We start from the raw sequence: 19,073 nt of genomic DNA, 5'->3' as shown, positions 1-19,073 counted from the left end.
CAGGCGACAATACAAAAGTGTGGTGCACTGGACCCCCAGCGCTGATACTCCGACAGAGAGTCGCTGGGCGAATCAGACGTGTAGCACGTTAGTCGTGATGTTCGTCCGTTCGGGGCTAATCGTGCTACCGAAACTGTAAACTCCATAGCGTGCTCATAACCACATTCTAGCTGCCGACATGGTGACATTCAACCTTCACTGGGGCTACAGCGCTTGCTCGTCACTACTGTTGCATGCTGGGTAGTGGAGTTCTTATATTCCCTAGCTCAGTGGTTCTCAACCTTTTTTCAGTGATGTACCTCCTGTGAACATTTTTTAAATTCAAGTACCCCCTAATCAGAGCAAAGCATTTTTGGTTGAAAAAAAGAGATAAAGAAGTAAAATACAGCACTATGTCATCAGTTTCTGATTTATTAAATTGTATGACGGTGCAAAATATTGCTGATTTGTAGTGGTCTTTCTTGAGCTATTTGGAAAAAAAGATGTAAAAATAACAAACAACTTGTTGAAAAATAAACAAGTGATTCAATTATAAATAAAGATTTCTACACATAGAAGTAATCATCAACTTAAAGTGCCCTCTTTGGGGATTGTAATAGAGATCCATCTGGATTCATCAACTTAATTCTAAACATTTCTTCACAAAAAAAAGAAATCTTTAACATCAATATTTATGGAACATGTCCACAAAATATCTAGCTGTCAACACTGAATATTGCATTGTTGCATTTCTTTTCACAGTTTATGAGTTAACATTCATATTTTGTTGAAGTATTATTCAATAAATATATTTATAAAGGATTTTTGAATTGTTGCTATTTTTAAAATATTTTTGAAAAATCTCAGGTACCCCTTGGCATACCTTCAAGTACCCCCAGGGGTACGCATACCCCAATTTGAGAACCACTGCACTAGCTCACAACATCCCAGTAAGTATGTGTATACATTGTTGCTGACTGGAGGAATCGAATTAGTATTGTTATTACATTTGTCCGAGTTATTCACTTAATTTTCCATCCATCCATTTTCTACCGCTTATTCCCTTTGGGGTCGCTGGTGCTTATCTCAGCTAAAATCGGGCGGAAGGCGGTGTACACCCTGTACAAGTCGCCACCTCATCGCAGTGCTTAATTCTAATTTTCTTCATTTATACTTTGATTTTATTTTGTGTTGAAAATAAAAATAAAGACATTTATAACTATTTTTTTGAGAAATCTTTTCTTGTGGCCCAGCCTCACCCAGACTCTGCCTCCAGTGGCCACCAGGTAAATTGAGTTTAAGACCCCTGTACAAAAGGATTAAGACAAGTAAAAAAATACAAACACATTGAAAATAATTGGCCTCATTTGTCCAAACTACATCCAGTACTAGTGCTCACATTTCTGATTTTCCTTCAGCCACTTTTTCAGTTTTGTGGAGAAAAGTTTAATGTCCAACTGCAACTTTAACTGCAGAGGCAAAGAGTTCCTAATACAGATTCTTGGGGTTCTTTTTAATAGGAAAATGTCAACCTTTTCAAGGACATACAGTAAACAGACTGCTAAGGTGTAAGAAAAAAAAGAAATAATTTAATAATTGAAGTTCATGTTGAATTGTGCAAGCGTAAAGCATGTTTGGAATAAACTAAACCATCACCAAGTGGTTGAATAAGTTCAACCATAATGGCCTTTCAAGTGAAATAATGACCAAAACAGACGCTAAAGACTGTTCTACCACCTTCTAACAGGATGTCTTTACGATAAAGTGGCAAATGAGGCCATGTGAAAAAGGCAGACCAACGAAGAGGTTGTAGTTAACGTCAAATCAACAGCAGCCTGACACTGGATCCTATTATCAGTGACACCACACAGGTGCCCTCAGCCAAAAGTCCGTGGCACTGCAGAAGTTAAGGTGTTGCTTGATTCATTAGAGCCTGTGTCTGGGCCCGAGGTGATGGCACCCCGGTTGTCCTGAGCGGGGTGAGAACTGGAATGTCTTTTCTTCCTGTCAACACTATGTCACTGTAATTTCTTTTTGCGACGCCCCAGTCTTGACACCTGGAAAGGTTTGACCGAGCGCGGTGGCGAGGGATCATAGGAGAGTCCTATTTAAAGGGAGTGGTTGACACTGTTGACATTTCGTTCTCCTCCTCTCCAGTATAGCTTCACTTCTTCTTGCCAGCCGGATTAAAAGGGTAGACACGTTGCTCATTGTCGGAAAGGCCGGATAAAGATCGGTCATAACTCAGACGTTCTTTAAAGGCCTACTGAAACCCACTACTACCCACCACGCAGTCTGATAGTTTATATATCAATGATGAAATATTAACATTGCAACACATGCCAATACGGCTTTTTTAGTTTACTAAATTACAATTTTAAATTTCCCGGGAGTTTCGTCCTCGAAACTTCGTGTAATGATGACGTGTATGCAAGACGTCACAGGTTTTTAGGAAGTAGGAGCGCTGCGCACACACACAGCTAAAAGTTGTCTGCTTTAACGGCATAATTACACAGTTATTTGGACATCTGTGTTGCTGAATCTTTTGCAATTTGTTCAATTAATATTGGAGAAGATGGAGTTGGGAAGCTTTAGCCTTTAGCCACACAAACACACGGTGATTCCTTGTTTAAAATTCCTGGAGGTGAAACTTTCCTATGGATCAGAGCGCGGTCGATTGAACATGGATCCCGACCACATGTCAACCAGCAGGTTTCGGTGAGAAAATTGTGATTAAAAAGTCAGTTCTTACCGGAGAAAAGCTGAGCTTGTGCCGTCCATAGCTGCCGTCGACTCCCCTGAGACACTGCGCGTCAAGACACCCATGGAGACACCCTTCCGACTATTAGGTAATATTAATCTCACTAAAACACTAGCAACACAATAGAAAGATAAGGGATTTCCCAGAATTATCCTAGTAAATGTGTCTAAAAACATCGGAATCCGTCCCAATGCAAACACGAATCTTTCATCTTCGCTCAAATTAATGGGGAAATTGTCGTTTTCTCGTCCGAATCGCGCTTTTTGTTGGAGGCTCCCATTAAAAACAATGTGAATATGTGAGGAGCCATCAACCATGTGATGTCATCGTCTGCGACTTCCGGTAGAGGCAGGGCTTTTCTCTTAGCACCGAAAGTTGTGAACTTTATGGTGGATGTTCTCTACTAAATCCTTTCAGCAAAAATATGGCAATATCGCGAAATGATCAAGTATGACACATAGAATGGACCTGCTATCCCCGTTTAAATAAGAAAATCTCATTTCAGTAGGCCTTTAAGAATTAGACCAAACATCAACGCCATGTTTGAAATTGATCACAAATGGCTTAGGGAGATGGCAATGATAAAATATCTTGTGGTAATTTAAATTAAAGATCCGATGGCAATGATAAAATATCTTGTGGTAATTTAAATTAAAGATCCTATCTTAGTCGCATCTTGGCAACACAGAAGCAAATTTATTCGGGCCATTTCAGTCTTACAGTATACTGAAGCTTGAGCTTTTATTGTGTCTTGTATTCGTGTTCAAGCATTTACAGTATGAAGTCACCCATTATACGTCCTGAAAGCATAATAGCTGCCAATGAATGAGCAGTGCTAATAATGTAATGTTCCCCTCCCTTAGGGAGATGATCTCCTCATCTGGGTCAGGGTGAGTATTAAAAGGGTTAAGGGTGCACAGCAAATTTATTGCGGGTCTTCCAGCAACCAATGGACCAGAGCACTAATGGATGACCTTGGGGTTTGGCTGTTTCAGACTTGAGGAGATCATGTCTCACCACCTCCCTGCCACCAGGATGACCCCAGCCCTCTCTGGCCCTGGCCTCAACCTTTAACTCGCTGATCTTTGACCAAATTATTAAGCCGACACCTGCTTTCCGGTGTATGGTCAGGGCAGGGGGAGGGGGACTCACTCTGCGTACGCTAATTTGATGTAGATGTGTGGTGTGACACTATCCATCCCGCTAGACATCTACCCATCTGTTACGTCTTCCCAGCAGTATAACTTTCACTGGCAATGGCTTAAATGTCCTAAATAAACATCCATTTTCTTTTTCAGCAAATTATGTGCATAAAAATACATTGAATAATAATGTACAGTATATACAGTAAAGATGAATTTAATTTTGGAAAAGCTTAATTTACATGTTACATTAAGAAACATCAGGTTTTTCGCTTCCCTTCCATATTCACTCACCAGCTGATAGTTGTTCACTTCCCGTGTTTGACAACTTTGTTCTAATAATGAAATGTGCAACAGTAAATATAAATGGCCTTTGCATCGATGAAAGAAAACTAAAAAAGGAAGACAAATCATAAACATAAAGTAAAAAAAAGAAAATAAGGCAATCATTTGAAATAGGGAGATTAGAGTGTAACTGCACTTTTTTAGGAATGTTGACTATCTTTCACAATTATTGTGAAAGGCATGACAGATGTATTCTTTTAATGCATTCGAACTGAAATTAAATTCCGCTTACAGCTAAGCCAATGGAGGTCCTCTATTCCGCTCATAAAACCCAACAAAAAAAACATCCAAAAAGCACCAACAATATTGAATATTAACCAAGCATTAGTGTTTTTGGTATTATAAGACCTAACGCAGACAAACAATTTATAGCAGTGCCGTGATCAAAAGTTTGAGAGCCAATGTTGACATGATCGACTGATGAGCTGCCACCTCATTTCCTTGCTCGTCAAACTTTATTCTAGAACATAAATCATGCCTCTCACCTGGATAGTAGAAGGATGAGGACGTAATCCGACACGTTGGTACACTTTAAAAGACAATTTAGACCTGGCAACAGCAAGAACGACACAAAAAGACGCATAGTTCACCACCCTTTTCTTCGCAAAAATGAGTTATTTTTCATCTCAATGGGAATATATGAACGTCGCAGAAGTCGGCATCCCAATGACAGCAAACATTGTATAGTAAGTGATGTTTTATTATGTTTTTCAGTGAGTAGAAATCAGCAAACGTGATGTGTTTTTTTTTAAATTAATAGATAGATAGATAGATCGATAGATAGATATAACTTTATTTATTCCTTCAGGAAAGTTCTTTCAGGAAAATAAAAATAAAATAATGTGCCTCATATGCTTAAAGTGATCAAAATATGTAAATATTAAATGTTATTATGAATGTGCCCGTTACTACATTACAAATATACTTACATCATATATAAGAAAGCTTAATGTAGGTGTTTGGATGTTTTTTTAAGGGCTTTATAGGCAGAATGGAGCGGCTCAAGTAGGCTTCATTGTGAGAAGACTTAACTACGAGTTAATAGGCATTAAAAAATACATCCATCGTCATGTCTTTCATAATGGTTGTGAAAGATAGACATGATTTACTAATATACAACTAATTTAATATACAACTAATATAGAACTAATATACAACTCGGACTACGTTAAGGTAACGTGTGGAGTTCCCCAGGGTTCGGTCCTTGGCCCTGCACTCTTCAGCATCTACATGCTGCCGTTAGGTGACATTATACGCAAATACGGTATTAGCTTTCACTGTTATGCTGATGACACCCAACTCTACATGCCCCTAAAGCTGACCAACACGCCGGATTGTAGTCAGCTGGAGGCGTGTCTTAATGAAATTAAACAATGGATGTCCGCTAACATTTTGCAACTTAACGCCAAAAAAACGGAAATGCTGATTATCGGTCCTGCTAGACACCGAACTCTATTTAATAATACAACTCTAACATTTGACAACCAAACAATTAAACAAGGCGACACGGTAAAGAATCTGGGTATTATCTTCGACCCAACTCTCTCCTTTGAGGCACACATTAAAAGCGTTACTAAAACGGCCTTCTTTCATCTCCGTAATATCGCTAAAATTCGCTCCATTCTGTCCACTAAAGACGCTGAGATCATTATCCATGCGTTTGTTACGTCTCGCCTCGACTACTGTAACGTATTATTTTCGGGTCTCCCCATGTCTAGCATTAAAAGATTACACTTGGTACAAAATGCGGCTGCTAGACTTTTGACAAGAACAAGAAAGTTTGATCACATTACGCCTGTACTGGCTCACCTGCACTGGCTTCCTGTGCACTTAAGATGTGACTTTAAGGTTTTACTACTTACGTATAAAATACTACACGGTCTAGCTCCATCCTATCTTGCCGATTGTATTGTACCATATGTCCCGGCAAGAAATCTGCGTTCAAAGGACTCTGGCTTGTTAGTGATTCCCAAAGCCCAAAAAAAGTCTGCGGGCTATAGAGCGTTTTCCGTTCGGGCTCCAGTACTCTGGAATGCCCTCCCGGTAACAGTTCGAGATGCCACCTCAGTAGAAGCATTTAAGTCTCACCTTAAAACTCATTTGTATACTCTAGCCTTTAAATAGACTCCCTTTTTAGACCAGTTGATCTGCCGTTTCTTTTCTTTTTCTTCTATGTCCCACTCTCCCTTGTGGAGGGGGTCCGGTCCGATCCGGTGGCCATGTACTGCTTGCCTGTGTATCGGCTGGGGACATCTCTGCGCTGCTGATCCGCCTCCGCTTGGGATGGTTTCCTGCTGGCTGCGCTGTGAAAGGGACTCTCGCTGCTGTGTTGGATCCACATTGGACTGGACTCTCGCGACTGTGTTGGATCCATTGTGGATTGAACTTTCACAGTATCATGTTGGACCCGCTCGACATCCATTGCTTTCCTCCTCTCTAAGGTTCTCATAGTCATCATTGTCACCGACGTCCCACTGGGTGTGAGTTTTCCTTGCCCTTATGTGGGCCTACCGAGGATGTCGTGGTGGTTTGTGCAGCCCTTTGAGACACCAGTGATTTAGGGCTATATAAGTAAACATTGATTGATTGATTGATTGATTGATTTAAAAAAATAAAAGGTGCAGTTTCCCTTAAAAGGTGGCATGTGTAATTTTCTCAGTTACCTTTTTGTAAACCAAAAAATATAACAATAATACCAGCGAGTGTAAATGTTTCATCACTTTTTTTTTAATGAAAATTATATTGATTAGAATGAATAAAAAAAGTTTAGGTCTCATGGCTGTGAGGGCAGTTTACGGTGAAATAGATCGAATCCCAATTACCTGCCTTTTGCTAACATTTGTTTACAATTTAGAAAGCATAACAATGAGAAAGATATACAGTATGAGCTTCTCTCAAATAAGGATTTGAATGATAAGCAAAATTGCAAAAATAATGCAGTTCCCTTTGAACGTCTGTTCCCATTAAAAAACGACGTACTGCAATTTAAACATTGCTGCCTGAGCATCTAAGACAGGGGTGGGCAAAGTACGGCCTGCGTCCCACAGCTGGCCCGTCACATATTAGAACAGAAATGAGCAAGGATCTGTTTTGAGAAATGTCACAACAAAACTGATAATAGAAATACCACACATGAAATGGTTTAGTAAGAATAAACGTTATATTGTAAAGCTTGCATATGTTGCTTAGAGTGATGAATGAAGAATCCATACAAGTAGAAATGCTGTGGACGGCGAGAAGACTGAACGGCAATCTGCTGCCAAATGAGAGCAGTAAATAAAAGGACATTGCAGCGCCTGCAGTGAGTGGTCCAAAAGATGGCATTATAGCACACACAGAATACCTTCTCAGTGTATTTACTCTGTTGTTTTTTTTGTTTTGTTTTTAAGAATTTGTATTATGGCCGTTGGTGAAAAACAATGCACAAATTGTCGCACTGTTTTATAAGCCGCAGGATCCAAAGCGTAGGGAAATAATAGCGGCTCTCACAGTTGAAGTGTACCTATGATGAAAATTACAGACCTCTGTCATCATTTTAAGTGGGAGAAGTTGCACAATCGGGGGCTGACTAAATACTTTTTTGCCCCTCTCTGTATATATATATGTATATATATATATATATATATATATATATATGACCAACAGAAACATTGTATAATACAGTGGTTCTCAAATGGAGGTACGCATACCCCTGGGGGTACTTGAAGGTATGCCAAGGGGTACGTGAGATTTTTTTTTAAATATTCTAAAAATAGCAACAATTTAATAATCCTTTATAAATATATTTATTGAATAATACTTCAACAAAATATGAATGTAAGTTCATAAACTGTGAAAAGAAATGTAACAATGCAATATTCAGTGTTGACAGCTAGAATTTTGTGGACATGTTCCATAAATATTGATGTTAAAGATTTATTTTTTTGTGAAGAAATGTTTAGAGTTAAGTTCATGAATCCAGATGGATCTCAAATACAATCCCCAAAGAGGGCACTTTAAGTTGATTATTACTTCTGTGTAGAAATCTTTATTTATAATTGACTCAATTGTTTATTTTTCAACAAGTTTTTAGTTATTTTTATATCTTATTTTCCAAATAGTTCAAGAAACACCACTACAAAAGGGCAATATTTTGCACTGTTATACAATTTAATAAATCAGAAACTGATGACATAGTGCTATATTTTACTTCTTTATCTCTTTTTTTCAACCAAAAATGCTTTGCTCTGACCAGGGGGCACATGAATTTAAAAAATGTTCACAGGGGGTACATGACTGAAAAAAGGTTGAGAACCACTGTTCTACTATATAAATAAAAGCAGAAGATGAAATAGAATAAAATGTTTGCGGTGGCTGTATTTTTGTTTGCACTACTGTATTTTTAGCATTATCTTATCAATTCTTTCAATTTAAGTTATCAATCTAATTAGTCATTTTCATACCTTTGTAAGTAGGAACCTTAATTTTCAAAAACTGACAAAAATGAAGTCATGTCTTGAAATAATATTAGACATGATTATGATACAAATGTAGTAGAAACACTACTGTATTTTACAATGAAATATTACTGCGCCCGACCATATTTCCTTGTAGGACCCTGCATGTAGCAAAGCAGGAGATGTATAAATTATCCACCAAGGCTCAATGCCTCTTTGAGATATTCTAATGGCTGCACACAAAGCATCAAGTCTTCTTCCAAAATGCAAGCTGTGCGGTCTTTGTGATAGTCCCATTACGGCATGAAGGACTCTTACTTTAGGCAGCATGTCTGTGGGTGTCTGTCTGTCTTTGCTTGTATGGACAACTGTACTTTATACACACACACACACACACACACACACACACACACACACACACACACACACACACACACACACACACACACACACACACACCATCTTAAGAGGAAGTCTTTGGATGTAGGACATTGGCGCTGTGGCAGTTAATCTCCCCCCACGGCTTTACAGGCGGCTGTGGATTTAGGAGTTGGCACCGTAACTGACCAGTGCTGTTTGATTAGATAACAGGGGGATCTACAGCAGGCATCAGTGGTCTACCGTGCTGAAATGAAACAGTTTGCTCTCCACCCATCCTGCTTAGAAAGTGATGGGGGGTGATTTTTCGACCGTCTGAAGCCGCAAGCTGCCAAGCAGCATCCACCAAAGCAATTCCGGCATCACGGCGGTATGATAGACTGTACAGGCTTGTACCAAATGTTGGGAATTAGCCGTCCCATAGGCTGCCTTGGGGTGTGTCCTGCAGCTCTCCTTCAAACTCCGCATGTGGCGTTGTACTGCTGACGAGGTGCCAAGACAACGGAAACATGTTCAGTTTAAAAAGAATCATACAACTCAGCCAATTTTACAGTTGGATGAGATAAAAGGCATGATGTATTTTGTTCCAATTTGGTATTATTCACTTTTAATCCTAAAGTGTTGTGAGTCCAAAAGCGTGTCAATCAGCAAGCTTAGCTACATGAATGTTCTTGCAGTCAACTAATGACGAATACTCCAACTCAAACTGCAGAAGAATGCGCATAACCATAAAACGTCTAATTTGCATTACAGTTATCTTCAATCATGTTGTGGAAACATTGGGATAGAACAGTGGTTCTCAACCTTTTTTCAGTGATGTACCCCCTGTGAACATTTTTTAAAATTCAAATACCTCCTAATCAGAGCAAAGCATTTTTGGTTGAAAAAAAGAGATAAAGAAGTAAAATACAGCACTATGTCATCAGTTTCTGATTTATTAAATTGTATAACAGTGCAAAATATTGCTCATTTGTAGTGGTCTTTCTTGAGCTATTTGGGAAAAAAAGATATAAAAATAACAAAAAACTTGTTGAAAAATAAATAAGTGATTCAATTACAAATAAAGATTTCTACACATGGAAGTAATCATCAACTTAAAGTGCCCTCTTTGGGGATTGTAATAGAGATCCATCTGGATTCATGGACTTAATTCTAAACATTTCTTCACAAAAAAAGAAATCTTTAACATCAATATTTATGGAACATGTCCACAAAATATCTAGCTGTCAACACTAAATATTGGGTGGCATTTCTTTTCCCAGTTTATGAACTTACATTCATATTTTGTTGAAGTATTATTCAATAAATATATTCATAAAGGATTTTAGATTTGTTGCTATTTTTAGAATATTTTTGAAAAATCTCACGTACCCCTTGGCATACCTTCAAGTACCCCCAGGGGTATGCGTACCCCCATTTGAGAACCACTAGGATAGAACATATGATCTCCGCACCGTCTTTAGGTTAAAGTGGAGTAGTATTTTTATTTTGGCAACACCAACAAGCTGCAATTATTCCTTGAATGAAGATCATGATGCAATCATTTGAACGATGTGGACACCTTTTAAGCTTGATACTATTCAATACGATTAAAGGGGCTGCTTGCAACATTTACACTGATGCCTAAAGGGCGCCAACTTTCCAATGTATTTTACACAGTACTGTATTTTCCGGACCATAGGGCGCACTGCTGTTGAACGGTCCATTTTTAATTTTTATTGATATACAAGGCGCACAGGATTACAGGGGTTATATATATTTTTTTTCTAAATGGAAAACACTTCCTTGTGGTCTACATAACATATAATGGTGGGTCTATGGTCAAAATGTTGCATAGATTATGTTTTAAAGACTATCTTCAAGTCGCTTTCTGAAAATCGCTTCAGGATGAGCCGTTTTGTCGGCGTCCTTATTTATGTGGCTCACCTTCGACATCGTCTTCGCCCCGTCATCTTTGTTGCAGCGGTGTAGCGTGCAAGGACGGGCGTGGAAGAAGTGTCAAAAGATGGAGCTAAATGTTTTAAAGACATTCAGACTTTACTTAAATCAAAAACGGAGCAGCATCTCCTCATCAGGAAACAACACCGGAATATGTTCCATGAAAAAACGTCCGACCGTAAATCTAATAACTACAGTTCCTTGGGTAAATAATGAAAACTCACAACACCGGTATGGTTTAGCACATTCATGGCGAGTATACTGACAGATATAATTAAGAACTATACATTTCTACTTCACATTATTACAAATGGCAACAGCGGAGGATGAATGTCCCATAACAATAAAATAGAGAAAAAGAAGACGCTTTTCGACTACAATGTCGGCACGGACTACAAAGACACGCACTTTTTCAGAAACGCCAGATAATGTCTTACCTTATACACACGCTATTAATATACCGGGAGTTTCGTCCTCGAAACTTCGTGTAATGATGACGTGTACGCAAGACGTCATTGGTTTTTAGGAAGTATGAGCGTTGCGCACACCCACAGCTAAAAGTCGTCTGCTTTAATGGCATAATTACAGTTATTTGGACATCTGTGTTGCTGAATCTTTTGCAATTTGTTCAATTAATATTGGAGAAGATGGAGTTGGGAAGCTTTAGCCTTTAGCCACACAAACACACGGTGATTCCTTGTTTAAAATTCCTGGAGGTGAAACTTTCCTATGGATCAGAGCGCGGTCGAGAGAACATGGATCCCGACCACATGTCAACCAGCAGGTTTCGGTGAGAAAATTGTGATTAAAAAGTCAGTTCTTACCCGAGAAAAGCTGAGCTTGTGCCGTCCATAGCTGCCGTCGACTCCCCTGAGACACTGCGCGTCAAGACACCCGTGGAGACACCCTTCCGACTATTAGGTAATATTAAACTCACTAAAACACTAGCAACACAATAGAAAGATAAGGGATTTCCCAGAATTGACCTAGTAAATGTGTAGGAATCCGTCCCAATGCAATCGCGTTTTTTTTTTTTTTTTTCCTAGTCCGTCGCTATCAATATCCTCAAACACGAATATTTCATTCTCGCTCAAATTAATGGGGAAATTATCGTTTTCTCGGTCCGAATAGCACTTTTTGTTGCAGGCTCCCATTAAAAACAATGTGAATATGTGAGGAGCCATCAAACATGTGACGTCATCGTCTGCAGTTACTTAAAGTACATTCGACAAAAATGTTTGTTTACTTTCAAGGCGACGTTGTCCAGACAGTAACTTCTTGCTGGGTTATTGTAACGAGCGGTTAAAACATACAAAAAACAATTGAAAACGTGGCTTATGTGGTTGTGCGGTTTATCCTTTGTATATCGATAAAAAAAAAAATAGCTACAGCTAATTTAGCAAAATATACAGGACCTTGATCATTTTTACAAGCGATAAAAAAATGCTACTAACAATTAAAAAATAGCCAATATTTACAACTGATAAAGATCTGAACAAAACCATCAGTCATTACAATGAAAATCAATAATTAAGCATATTACTTACATTTGTAGGCTTCTCTTTGTTTTCTGCCATCGTTTTTTTTAGCATTCACAGTGCAATGTTAGAAATGTATCCTTTCCCTCGATATCCTAGACTATGTTCACACTGCATGGTCGGATGTCCAATTTATAATTTTTCATCAAACCCGATCTTTTAAGTAGTCGTTGACAATACAAAAAAAATTCGATTCCTAACGTAAATGCAATCTGACCCGCAGGCGGACATGATGTCATAACAGTGTTGTCCCGATACCAATATTTATGTACCGGTACCAAACTTATTTTGATTCTTTTCAGTACTTTAGTACTTTTCACAATAAAGGCGACCACAAACAACTGCATTATTTGCTTAATTTTATCAAAAAATCTTAGGGGACATTAAACATGTTTCTTATTGCAAGTTTGTCCTTAAATAAAATAGTAAACATACAAAACCTGTGTTTTATTAGTAAGTAAACCAACAAAGGCTCCTAATTAGTCTGCTGACGTATGCAATAACATTGTGTCATTTATCATTTTATTATTTTGTCAACATTATAAAAATGTATTATTAATTTAGTTGTTAATTTCCTGTTAATATCCACTTCCTTTTTCTTTGAACATGATTTAGCTACACTTCTGTTAAAATGTAATATTCATTTATTCTTCTGTTGTTTGGATGCTTTACATTAGTTTTGGATGATACCACAAATTTGGGTATCAATCCGATACCAAGTAGTTACAGGATCATACGTCGGCCATATTCAAAGTCCTCATGTGTACATAGACATATTTCCTGAGTTTATAAACATAGTGTAAACTTAAAAAAAACAGAAGAAGATGCTGTGATGCCAAAAAATATCGACGTACTACATACAGTCCTGTAATTGGTATCATTACAGTAGATGTTAGGTGTACATCCACCAATAACGTTTGTTTATATTTTGACGTCAGTGAGCTACGGTGTGTAGTGAAGCATGTTTAGCTATTCCTCCTCCTGCAAGGATGACATTTGTAAGAAACATACTTTATTTGTCGGATTAGTGATTTAGAAGTAGCTAAAACCCTGCAGACTGTGGTTCGTCTTTAGCCGCTAGCTAGCTAGCCATGTCTTAAAGCACCTCTTCCTGAAGGTGTTTCAATGTTAAAACTCCACCTTTATTGATAGTTTTTAAACCAAAATGCGTCCATTCTCCCTTTTCTGTCTACACAGTGTCTGCTTGTAAGTACTCTGGGCGTGTGCTGCCAAACATGCTCGTGTGCTCGTAAACCGGAAATGACACAACGTGACCACAACGGAGGCACGGGGGGTTGGAGGACCGGTAGTTTTTAGAGGCGTATAGGTATAGTACCGAATTAGGGCTGGGCGATATGGCCTTTTTTTAATATCTCGATATTTTTAGGCCTTATCACGATACATGATATATATCTTGATACTTAGCCTTGGTCTTGAATTAACACTTGATAAATAAATCACAGCAGTATAATGATTCTATATGTCTACATTAAAACATTCTTGTTCATACTGCATTAATATATGCTCCTTTTAAACGTTCATGCAAAGAAGGAAATCACAACCAAGTCAATTGACAAAAACTGTATTTATTAAACAGTTTTTAAGTAATGGCACAAACATTCATGTCATTTCCAAAAAACAGAAAGTGCAAGATTGTCACTTCGCTATGTGGTAGGTTACTGCGGACGTTATTAAATTCTGTTGAGTATTTTTTTCATGCGGTGTTGATGTGGAAATGGTTGCCTCGCCATATTGTAGGTGTGGCATCCAACGGAGATGTTGACATGCAATTTCAAGTGCTCCTTATTCTCTAGCAGGTGACTTTTCAAATGATGCTACATATTAGCAGTAATGCTACTTTTGGTAGAAACGTTTTTGACAAATTACGGCTGTCTGTTCGACATATTCCCACATGAAGGCAAACCACCGCCAGACGATGGACCCCCTGCTTTTTTTCTTTGGAATTAATTATTACTTCATTCACACCTTCTTTCTCTCGTATTACCACTCGCAAGGCTCTGCTAGCATCACAGCTAACGGTACCCATGCTGCTACCTTTTTGCTCCGCGAGGGCGTATACATATGTGATGAATGACGTGACAATATGTGACGTATGTAAAAAGGTGTGCTTGTTGTCTGTGACATCATACGCAAATACGGTGTTGGCTTTCACTGCTATGCTGATGACACCCAACTCTACATGCCCCTAAAGCTGACCAACACGCCGGACTGTAGTCAGCTGGAGGCGTGTCTTAATGAAATTAAAAAATGGATGTCCGCTAACTTTTTGCCACTCAACGCCAAAAAAACGGAGATGCTGATTATCGGTCCTGCTAGACACCGACCTATATTTAATAATACAACTTTAACATTTGACAACCAAACAATTAAAAAAGGCGACTCGGTAAAGAATCTGGGTATTATCTTCGACCCAACTCTCTCCTTTGAGTCACACATTAAAAGTGTTACTAAAACGGCCTTCTTTCATCTCCGTAATATCGCAAAAATTCACTCCATTTTGTCCACTAACGATGCTGAGATCATTATCCATGCGTTTGTTACGTCTCGACTTGATTACTGTAACGTATTATTTTCGGGTCTCCCCATGTCAAGCATTAAACGATTACAGTTGGTACAAAATGCGGCTGCTAGACTTTTGACAAGAACAAGAAAGTTTGATCACATTACGCCTGTACTGGCTCACCTGCACTGGCTTCCTGTGCACTTAAGATGTGACTTTAAGGTTTTACTACTTACGTATAAAATACTACACGGTCTAGCTCCATCCTATCTTGCCGATTGTATTGTACCATATGTCCCGGCAAGAAATCTGCGTTCAACGGAATCCGGCTTATTAGTAATTCCCAGAGCCCCAAAAAAAAGTCTGCGGGCTATAGAGCGTTTACCGTTCGGGCTCCAATACTCTGGAATGCCCGAACGTAACAGTTCGAGATTCTACCTCAGTAGAAGCATTTAAGTCTCACCTTAAAACTCATTTGTATACCTTAGCCTTTAAATAGACTGCCTTTTTACCAGTTGATCTGCCTTTTCTTTTCTTTTTCTCCTCTGTCCCACTGGAGGGGGTCCGGTCCGGTGGCCATGGATGAGGTGCTGGCTGTTCTGAGTCGGGACCCAGGATGGACCGTTCGTCCAGAGCCGGGACCCAGGATGGACCGCTCGCCTGTGTATCGGCTGGAACATCTCTGCGCTGCTGATCCGCCTCCGCTTGGGGTGGTTTCCTGCAGGCTCCACTGTGGACGGGACTCTCTCTGCTGTGTTGGATCCACTTTGGACTGGACTCTCACGGTTGTGTTGGATCCACACATAGTCCTCAGTTTAACCAACGTCCCACTGGGTGTGAGTTTTCCTTGCCCTTATGTGGGCTCTACTGAGGATGTTGTTGTGCTTTGTGCAGCCCTTTGAGACACTATCGATTTAGGGCTATATAAATAATCATTGATTGATTGATTGAAAGAGCGAGAAGAGCCTGTAGTGTAATGCCTGCAGCTAAAAGCAACTGCGTGAGAACGTATACTCGAATATCAGGATATAGTCATTTTCTATATCACACAGACAAACCAGCGATATATCGTGTACATCGATATATCGCCCAGCCCTATACCGAATATGCTTCATTAGTATTGTGATACTGTACTAATACCTGTATACTGTACAACCCTACTTCACAACATCACACACATTTAAGTGTTTATAGAATCACGCATGACTTTGTAGTCGGTCTCGATACTGGCATATTTGGGGCAATTTCAAGGATTTTTCTGCAATCAAGTCAACATTTTCTGAACCAAATTATTGCGCGTAAAAAATTAATAAAGAAGAGGTCAAGTATTTTGGCTTTAGCAGTTTACAGATATTTTGACGCATCAAATATATTTCCAATTCATATCTCTATACGAAAGAGGCCTGGGTCATATATGAAAAAAATTAAATTGAACATTTTACACTGACCTGAAAAAATCCAATACAGGTCGCATATGGTCAAAAAAGGTCCTAGGGATGACCCTGAGCTCACTTCATTTAGAGGGCTCTGCATCCCTCACACTTGGCCCTTCCCCCTTACCTGACAGAGAATCCGGACACCACTTGATTGACATGAATGCACAAAACAAAGCGGGAATGGCTAAAACAAGGGTGAAGGGGGAGTTTTCAGATTGAGCCTTAGACATAGGGTGTGCTTACACTGCAGAGTCATTTATGATTGTTTTCCCCTTTGCCAGACATTTTCACGTTTATAAGAACAACGCCATTTTTCAGATCCAACCGAGACTTCTCTTGTATGTGGATATAAATCAGATATGCGTCCACGCTGTGACTGCAGTCTGAACGCTGCGGTCGCGTTCATCTGACCAGAACGTCAGCAAAAAGCAATAAGCATCATAATTCTTCACCATAATAGACAGTTGCAAAATAAATATTTGACGGATGAAAAGGAAAAAGCAAAACTATTGTTTTGTAAATAATGTCAATGTTCCAATACTTCTGTTTCTGATTGCTCGACCAAATGCTATCTGACGTAGACGTAGTAGCACATTTCCCAGAAACCGAAATGCTTGTCCTCTTTCTTCTTATTATTCTAAACGCAATAATTCGGTTCAGAAAATGTTGATGACTTTGAGTGCACAAAAACTTTGAAATTGCCACAAATGCACCAGGACTGAGACCTACAGGAATTGGAGCCATATTAACTTCTGTAAACACTGCAGCAAATGTGACGTCATGTCTACATGCGGGTCAGTTTGTGCTCACGTTAGACATCACATTTGTTTCATAATTTGAACGATTACATAAAAATTTAGGATTTGAATCCAAATTGGACATCCAACCCTGCGGTGTGAACGTAGCCTTAGACACTGGGCTAAATCCAAACCAAGTGCAATGGTATGGAGGTCACTCCAGATATAGAAATATTCGGGCCCTGTATGGGGGGTAGAATAATGTGCAAGAATGATCTCTTTGATCATTGCCAGACCAACATAGGAACTGTGTCGAGTGTGGTTATCATCAAGCCATTTCTATTCCCCCAACACAAATCATTTCATGGCTCCCTCATCCCAGGTGCCAGAACTGGGTTTGAAAAGCAATTTCAGCAAAAAAAATAAGGTGCTTTTCTTCAATTTTCAAGCCATTTGTATCGGGGTTAGTGTTGTTTACCTAGCTAGTACACTGGTATTTACATACCTCTTTTAAGGGAAAAATGGCCGGGTATGATTTATGGACTGCACCATGAGTGCAATTTTCTATGTCGAACACCTAATCTGAAAGGGTATGGAGAAAGGTCACATTGGCCATACAAATACCGTGGCCCTTGCACAGAGAGTGGGTGGATTTTCATTCTTTTTAGGGCTGATTTATGATATGCAGAGCACACTGGGCTCCACAGCGCCTTTGGTTCCAGACATACACGTATTGCAGACATAATAGAGAAAAGAAGAAAAGAGAATAATAAGTTCTCCTAAACTACTGACTTTGATAACATGGTGGTCACACTATACGTGACTGGTATACAATAACAATAATCAAGAGTCTCTGCATTTTGTTTTCTTGGGTGTGAAAGCAATAAATTATTTCATGCGGCAATTACAAAAAATCTATAAGGGAGACAAAGAGAAAAGTTGTCAGGTGTTATCAATGGCATGTTTTAGAGTTGTAACCTTTAACCCACCTCTTAACTCCCTAATGATATGTGATACCACAGGGCTTTTGGTATGTATAATCGAGGATATATAAAAATAAGGTGATAATGTTTGATGATACACTGACTTTGATAACATTGTGTTCATACATACACTGTAACCTTCTGAGACTAAATAAATGTCCACTGCAGAGGACGCTGGTTCCCAGGACGATACAAACCAGGTATAAAGATTTGCTGTAATTAGTTTCTTGGGTGGCAGCACGGCGGTACAGGGGTTAGTGTGTCTGCCTCACAATACAAAGGTAGTCCTGGGTTCAATCCCAGGCTCGGGATCTTTCTGTGTGGAGTTTGCATGTTCTCCCCGTGACTGCGTGGGTTCCCTCCGGGTACTCCGGCTTCTTCCCACCTCCAAAGACATGCACCTGGGGATAGGTTGATTGGCAACACTAAATTGGCCCTAGTGTGTGAATGTGAGTGTGAATGTTGTCTGTCTATCTGTGTTGGTCCTGCGATGAGGTGGCGACTTGTCCAGCGTGTACACCGCCTTCCGCCCGATTGTAGCTGAGATCGGCACCAGAGCCCCTTGCTACCCCAAAAGGAACAAGCGGTAGGAAATGGATGGATGGATATTTTCTTGGGTTCTTAAAGGGAAGGTCCATTGGAAACAGGAACACATTTTTCTTTTTTTTTATGCATTCCAACTAGTAAAACTCTACCAAAGTTAGCAATGGAACCAATGAGATTGGCGCTATTTTGCCTATAAATCGCTTTAAAACATCCAAAACCTATATACATCCTGTAAGTATATGTAAAGTAGTAGCAGGCACATTCATAACATAATTTACGTATTGTGGTCATTACCTTTGATATTTCCTTCAACAACAGCAATACCACTAATCG

This window comes from Nerophis ophidion, linkage group LG03 (genome assembly GCF_033978795.1).
Source record: "Nerophis ophidion isolate RoL-2023_Sa linkage group LG03, RoL_Noph_v1.0, whole genome shotgun sequence".
Lineage (NCBI taxonomy): Eukaryota > Metazoa > Chordata > Actinopteri > Syngnathiformes > Syngnathidae > Nerophis > Nerophis ophidion.
Note: the sequence above shows the minus strand (reverse complement) of the source record.